Raw genomic sequence first — 8,163 nt, forward strand, 5'->3', positions numbered from 1 at the left:
TATTAGTGGGTACCCAAATAGAATTGAATAGCAAAGAATGATATCTCACATGATGTGTTATAATAGTATGTAAGACCCTTTATATGGTGATTATCTCTAGCCCAACTACTAAATTAATCATGGATCATTAGGCCACTTTCTAACCACCACATTAATGTGGCATCACTGAGGCCACCTCTTAACCATCACATTAACGGGAGAGCATTAAGGCCTTACATTAATGACACTGATTTTGACTAATTTAGTTACACTAAGTACATAATGGAAACACAAATACACTAACACCTCATCTTAAGGTTGGCTTGGGAAATGAGGGATATTACAAAGTATCCCTTCCAATGATATAATGTCCCCAATGTCCCCTTTTGAGTATTACACAACCTAGAAGTAGGGACTTGTTTGAGGTTTGAAGGTCTTATTATCACTTCAGGCCCATTAAACTTTGAAGCCATTTGAATTCATATATGGATGCGATCAATAAATGTAATAGAGATAAGCATGCATAAAATCATTCAAAACTAGGGATTTTGTACCAAATTTCAGTCATAAGCAAAGAATTAAATTTAATTCTAGAATAATAAATAGAGATGCAAGAGTAAAGATTGAACACTTATCTTTTCACCAAGATGGTCTATTAAATCGGTTAGGTACAATGAATTTTCGTCACAGTGGTATACATTAATTTTGGGTGCCAACCCTAAGCTAGGCTATGAAACCACCGAGGTGAAGGAATTTACTATAGGCTCATAGGTCACTCACCTATCTCTATTTCTCTCAAGCTCAACCAAGTTGTTCATAAAAAACATCATAGGCAACCATTGGTTATCAAATAGCCATGAGATTTTCATCCACTACCCACACATCATAAGGAAATCATCTCCCTTCTTTGCTCTGCAACCCCTTGGGAGCATTCCTCCTAATGCTCTTAATGTAGGTCAATTAATGTTGATTATAAGAACGAATATTGTTGTTCACCTTCTAGAATGCCTTGATATAACTATAACTTGGCTCTAAGACATCAAATGAATGACCATTAGTAGGGACATTGGAGTTTTCTTAAACATCCCAAGCCTTTATGCTCCTTTATAGCCATTCATCTCTCCTCTGAGGTCCATGAGTCACTCTCCCACTAGTAGATTTTGATCACCTATAGGTCTATATATTAATTTGAAGTATGGAAATACAATATTTAGAACTTCAACAATTCTTCAATAGGAGAAAATTGTGATTGAATGAGGTTGTTACCTCTTCAACTTGTATCTAAGTGGAAAATTTCTGAATTCATAGATGCAAACCCAAGGAAAGCTTAGAGGGGCTATCCATGTTACCTTAGTAACTCTCTTTCTCACTTTAGCTTGGCTCTTCTTTAACATAAAGGGGATTTCTCTAAGTAGGGCTGCTAAGGTGTAATATTCCTGACCCAGAATTTTCCTCAAACCCCAGCAAAAACTCCAACCAAATATATGCAAATGATATAATAACCCAAAAGTGATAAAATAACAGTGGAACAACATATAATAATGTAAACCGGAAATATAAGTAGATACACAAGAAATGCAGCGAGAAATGCTAAGCCATTTTATTATACTAAGCAATAAAATTTGTACAAGAGGCAATTAGACATATGGCACCTCGACTTGCACAAGGCAAGTGAAGAAATACGCTCGGAATGACAAGAATGGCTTCTCTGTGTGGATGCTGCTAGGAAACAAATGATGATTTGGGGCTGCTCCCCTCGGGAAAAGCTGAAATTCTGGATTCGGGCTCTACTCAAGAAACCTAGAAAAACCCAGAAAGCTTTCCTGGAATGGCTGACCCCCGAAAATCACCCCCTTGGGGTTCTGCGCAGTTCCTCACTGCTCTGCACTGCCACTGAATAGAACCCTCCGAAACTCAGCCCAGAACTCTGCCAAACTCCTCCAATATGCAAGAGTTGATCTTTTGCTCAATCCCTCGGCTCAAATCCTCCACAAACTCTCAATCCGGACTGCTCCCAAAAGAATTGCGTCCCTCTCCCAGTGTTGTGCAGTCCTCCAGAACACTGATAAAACCACTGCTGAAATGCTAAAGATACTGCTGTTGAAATGCCAACGAGAATACCTTGCCCGAGTAGGCACTCGAAGTCCCCCGGGGCTAAGGGTGAGATCTCCGAATGGAGACACTCAATGCACTAAACAGTGCTACAGACTAGCTAAACAGCCAGCATGCTCTAAGCCAAAACGACTATCACAAATGCACATATCAAATGATCAAAATGAGGGGGCTCCTCTCTCTTTTATAGCTTCTGCCTCTCTCAATCCCAATGCTCACCTTCTCCTACGTGATTCCCCTTTTGCCACGTGTTCCTCCCCTCCTGCGCAGTCCCTCCATGTGTCTGCGTGGGCTCCATTTCTGTGTCCCCCTTTTGGCCACCTTGGCTCTCCCTTTAAGTCACAACGTTGTGCTACTAGGAAGTGACTTTTATTCTAAAAGTGAGTTATGTCTCCTTTTCTCACTTTTTTTATTTATTTACAAAATAACTATAGAAGGCAAAATTTGGCAAAATTGAATATTCCAATTAGTTGGGGCTAATTAGGAATATTACAGTCTCCCCCGGTAAAATGTTGCTTGTCCTCAAGCAACTGAAGTGATGAACGCTGTAAGCTCTTCTCATTCTCCCAAGTGGCATCCTCATCCGGCAAATTCTTCCACCTTACCAAAAATTCCCGGATCGTCCTGCTCCGCAACTGCCTCTCCCTGGTATCAATGATAGCCTCTGGCTGCAATACCAAATGCCCCTCATCATCCGTAGGTGGTATCTCATTTGTCACTGTTACCTGTTGCCCCAATGCCTTTTTCAGGCATGATACATGAAAAATGTTATGAATCTTGCTGTCTTGGGGCAGCTCCAACTCATATGCAACTTGTCCATTCCCGCGTATCACCTTGTATGGCCCATAAAAGCAGGGCTTGAGCTTTTCATCCCCCTTCTGCTTCAGTGATGACTGTCGGTATGGCTGTAATCGTAGGTAGACCATGTCCCCCACCTCGAACTGCCTCTCTACCCGACCCCTGTTGGCATACAGCTTCTGCTGGTTCTGCGTTGTAGCCATGTTATCCTTGAGAGCTCGGAGGATATCCTGACTCTCTTGGATCCAAATCTTGGCTTTAGGAGCCCTGTTGTCACCAAACATCACGTCAACAAAAAGATAAAGGATGATACCCATATAAGGCATAGAATGGTGACATACCAATGGATATGTGATGTGAAGTATTGTAGCAATACTCCCCCAGATGCAGCCACTTCAGCCATGCTCGATGCTGCCCACTGACATAGTTACACAAGTAGCCCTCCAGCCACTTTTTAACTATTTCTGTCTGCCCATCCGTCTGTGGGTGATAACTGGTACTCGGAGTCAACTCTGTCCCCACCAACTGGAAAAGATCCTGCCAAAACCCGCCCATGAAACCGTTGTCCCTGTCACTGACGATGGTCTTAGGAAGACCATGTAGCCTGAAGATCTCCCTAAAGAACAGCTCGACCACCTGTGCTGTTGTGTAGTGTGTGGATATGGCAAAGAAATGCGCGTACTTTGTCAGTGGGTCAACGATGAAAAAGATACAATCCTTGCCCTATACCGTGGGCAATCCTGTGATGAAGTCCATCAAAATGCTCTCCCATTTCCCCTCCGAAATGGGTAGCGGCTGCAATAAACCCATGGGATGGCTCATCTCTCCCTTGTTACGCTGGCAAACATCGCACTCCCTGATATGCCAGAGTATGTCCTCTTTGAGGCCCTTCCGGGAGAACCTCTCTCTAATGGCCCTGTAGGTTTTGGTAAACCCCTAATGGCATGCCAATGGTGAATCATGTGATGCCTGGAGTATCTTCTTCTTGAGCTGAGACCCCTTAGTCAAGAAGATTCGATCCCTGTAATAGATGATCTCATCGATCACCCTGAACATGTCATCTGCCACCTGCCCGTCCAAAATCTCACATGCAAACCTGTCCTTGGAGTACTCTACTAAGAGTCGAGCCCTCCAGTCTGTATCCAAGCTCATAAGAGACAACGTGGCTGGTCTACGTGAAAGGGTATCTGCTACCACGTTGTTCTTACCCTTGACATACTCAATGTCAAAGTCATATGCTTGGATCTTACTAATCCACTTCTGCTACCTCTCCTGCAACTGATTCTGCTCCAAAAAGAACTTGAGGCTGTTGTGATTAGTCCTCACCCTGAACCTGTTCCCCACCAAATATTGCCAGTACTTAGCCAATGCATGCATGATGGCCAGCATCTCCTTGTTGTATATAGAATACAACCTCTCGTGTGAAAGGAGCTTCCGGCTCTCAAAGGCTATAGGGTGACCTCCCTGCATCAATACTGCGCTGATCCCCTCTCCTGATGCATCACACTCCAAAACAAATGGCTACATAAAATTTGGCAATGCAAGCACTGGGCAGTTGCTCATAACCTCCTTGAGCCTGTCAAAGGCTCGCTACGCTGTATCCAACCAAATGAATGCCCCCTTCCTCGTCAAATCTGTCAGGGGTGCAGCAAGCTGTGAGAAACCTTTGACAAACTTGCGGTAGTAAATACAAATGCCAATGAATCCTTGAATTTCCGTCACGTTTCTCGACTCCGGCCAATCTCTGATGGCCCTAATCTTCTCCTCGTGGACCCTCACTCTATCCACTCCAATGATGTGTCCCAAGTATAACATCTCCGTCAACCCGAACTCACATTTGGAGAGCTTGGCATAGAACTGCTGCTCCTCCAAGATGCGTAATATTGTCTCAATATGCTGGAGATGCTCCTCCCACGTCCTGCTGTAAATGAGTATATCATCAAAGAACACCAACACAAACTTCCTCAAGTGACTACGGAAGATGTGATTCATGCAAGACTAGAATGTAGCTGGGGCGTTGGTTAGCCCGAAGGGCATCACCAAAAACTCAAAGTGCCCATAGTGACATCTGAAGGCGGTCTTGGGAATGTCCTGCTCCCTCACGCGAATCTGATGGTACCCTGATCTCAAATCAATCTTTGAGAAGAACCGTGCTCCTCTCAACTCATCCATCAACTCATCGATCCTGGGTATGGGGTACCTGTTCTTCAGTGTCCTCTTGTTCAGGGCCCTGTAGTCAATGCACATCCTCAATGTACCATCCTTCTTCTTCACCAACACCACAGAAGAAGCAAAAGGACTCGTGCTCGGTCGGATGTGCCCAAGAGCCAGCAACTCCTGAATGGCCCGCTCTATCTCGTCCCAATAGGCCTTGGGATGCCTATAGGGGGTAGTAATCCCTGCCTGTATGCCCTGTTCAAGCTCAATGATGTGCTCAAACCCTCGATCTGGTGGTTGTCTTGGTGGAATCTCCCCAAACACTATGGCATACCGATCAAGGATGGACTGTATCTCTGGATGTATCGTCTGTCCTGTAGTCCCTACCTCTGATGCCCGCAGCTCTACTGCCCACTCTATGTCTCCCTTCCGGAAGACTGCCTCCATCCGATGAGCCGAAATAGTCTGAGGTGGATACGTATGTTGTCCCCGTATCTTCTCATGCCTCCCTATCTTCTCATCATCCCACTCCATCTCTAGGGTCTTCCAATCCGTCGTGGCCTTCCCTAGAGTGATGAGCCACTGAACATAGTATCATGTTGGTGTCCGAAATATCGACCACGAAAAAGTGGTCAGTCGATGTGTAGGTGCCCATCGTCACTGAAAGCTTTGGAACATATCAAGCACACGTCATGGTCTGATCTCCTGGGACCAAGACTGAAAACCCATCGAAACTCTCTGTCTGTATGCCTCTCCGCTCAACCATCTGTGCATCGATGAAGTTGTGGGTCGCTCCACTGTCAACCAAAACTGACACTCGTTGGCCACGTACCGTCCCTCGTACGCGTAGCGTCAAATACTTGGGAACTCCTTGCAACACGGCAAGTGCCCCTCCGATGGGTGCAAAAGATGCACCACCTGGTGCTGGCGGTGGAGGTGGCAAAGGTCCCTGTCCATCATGGCTATCTCCTGCCTCCACACCATCCTCGTCATCCTCTTTTCCACTACTCTCGGAGATAACCTCAATGAAATGTGCCTTGCCAGCAACACATCTATGTCCTGGTGCCCATGGCTCCTGACATGTGAAGCACAACCGCTTCTTCTTCAGCTCCCTCTTAACATCATCGTCAATTTGCACTTGTCCTAGATTCCCCTTTGGAGGTGGAATCCTCACATCCTTCCCCTTAGACTGGAAAGTTTGTCTCTAGGGGTAAGGTGTGCGGGTCCTGGGTAAGACATCCTGTAGGTCCCGGGTCCTACTAATAGCATCCTGAAGGGTGGTCGGTCTAGCGGATCTGACTAGACCTCGAAGTGGCTCTGCTAACCCCTAAACATACATATAGATCCTTCGTGCAGTGGATAGATCTGGCACCATCACTGAGACCCTCAAGAAATTTGCAATGTAGGTCTTTGGGCTCCCTGTCTGTTTGAGCCTTGTCAGCTCAACAAAATGCTGCTCTAGATCCCTCCGATCAAATCGCTCCATCAATCTCCTGGTGAACTCAGCATATGTTGTCACCATGGAGTGTCCTAGTGTAACCATCCCATGAAACCACCAATCCTAGGCCTCACCATCCAAATGCAATGTCGCCACCTTGATGGCCTCTATCTCCGACATCTGGTTAAGCTGGAAATAAATGTCCAGCTTCTCCACCCAAGACCTTGCCGAACTGTTTGATGAGCCATCAAACGTAGGCAAGTGGAATCTACTCGCTGCATGGTGGGTGTCACCATCATGATAATGTCGGTACCCTCTGTGATGGTCGCGGGGTCTACTATCCCGCTGGAGCTGAACAAAATCACGGAATGAGAGGGCTTCCCTGAACTCCTGCCCATAGGCCTAGTACTTTGCAAAATAATCACCCATGTGTCCAGGCTCTACCTCCTGCTGGGCTACGGCCCCCGTGCCTGCTCCTAAGAAAGTGGGCATGGTAGAGCGTGTAGGGGCATGTGAGGCCACCTGCTGCGCAGTATCACGCTGCTTTGGAAAATGGTGGGATGCACCCGATCCCTCACAAACCTGGAAAACTCGTGGGCTCTCACGCTGTCTAGCCTCTACTGTCGTGAATCTCTGCCCCATCACCTCAATCTGCCTCGACAGATCCTTCACTGATTTGAGGAGCATATCCGCAAATCTCTTCCTGTCATCATCTGCCATTGGAGCCTCCTGCTCTGCGTCCACCATAGGCTCCTCCTATTCTGTATCCACCACCGGGACACAGTCTCCCTCTCCGTAGGTATTCTCCAACCTACGCCCAGCATCTCTGTATCTCTGACCTCTGTAACAGATATAAGGTTTCTCCCCCGATGTCATAGATTGCTAGCTCCACGGGCTAAGCCAGATCTATGCTCTAATACCACTGTAATATTCCTAACTCAGAATATTTCTCAAACCCCAGCAAAAACTCCAACCAAATATATGCAAATGATATAATAACCCAGAAGTGATAAAATAACAGTGGAACAACATATAATAATGTAAACTAGAAATATAAGCAAATACACAAGAAATGCAGCGAGAAATGCTAAGCCATTTTATTATAATGAGCAATAAAATGAGTACAAGAGGTGATTAGACAGATGGCACCTCGACTTGCACAAGGCAAGTGAAGAAATACTCTCAGAATGACAAGAATGGCCTCTCTGCGTGGATGTTGTTGCTTCTAGGAAACAAATGATGATTTGGGGCTGCTCCCCTCGAAAAAAGTTGAAATTTTGGTTTCAAGCTTTACTCAAGAAACCCAGAAAAACCCAGAAAGCTTTCCTGGAATGGCTGACCCCCGAAAATCACCCCCTTGGGGTTCTGCATAGTTCCTCACCGCTCTGCGCTACCACTGAATAGAACCCTCTGAAACTCAGCCCAGAACTCTGCCAAACTCCTCCAATATGCAAGAGCTGATCTCTTGCTCAATCCCTCGGCTCAAATCCTCCACAAACCCTCAATCGGGATTGCTCCCAAAAAGAACTGTGTCCCTCTCCCAGTGCTGCGTAGTCCTCCAGAACACTGATAAAATCACTGCTGAAATGCTAAAGATACTGCTACTGAAATACCAATGAAAATACCTTGCCCGAGTAGGCACTCGAAGTCCCCCGGGGCTGAGGGTGAGATCTTCGAAC

This window comes from Pinus tabuliformis, chromosome X (genome assembly GCF_031772625.1).
Source record: "Pinus tabuliformis cultivar Carrire ecotype Pingquan chromosome X, CPIR1, whole genome shotgun sequence".
Taxonomy (NCBI): Eukaryota; Viridiplantae; Streptophyta; class Pinopsida; order Pinales; family Pinaceae; genus Pinus; species Pinus tabuliformis.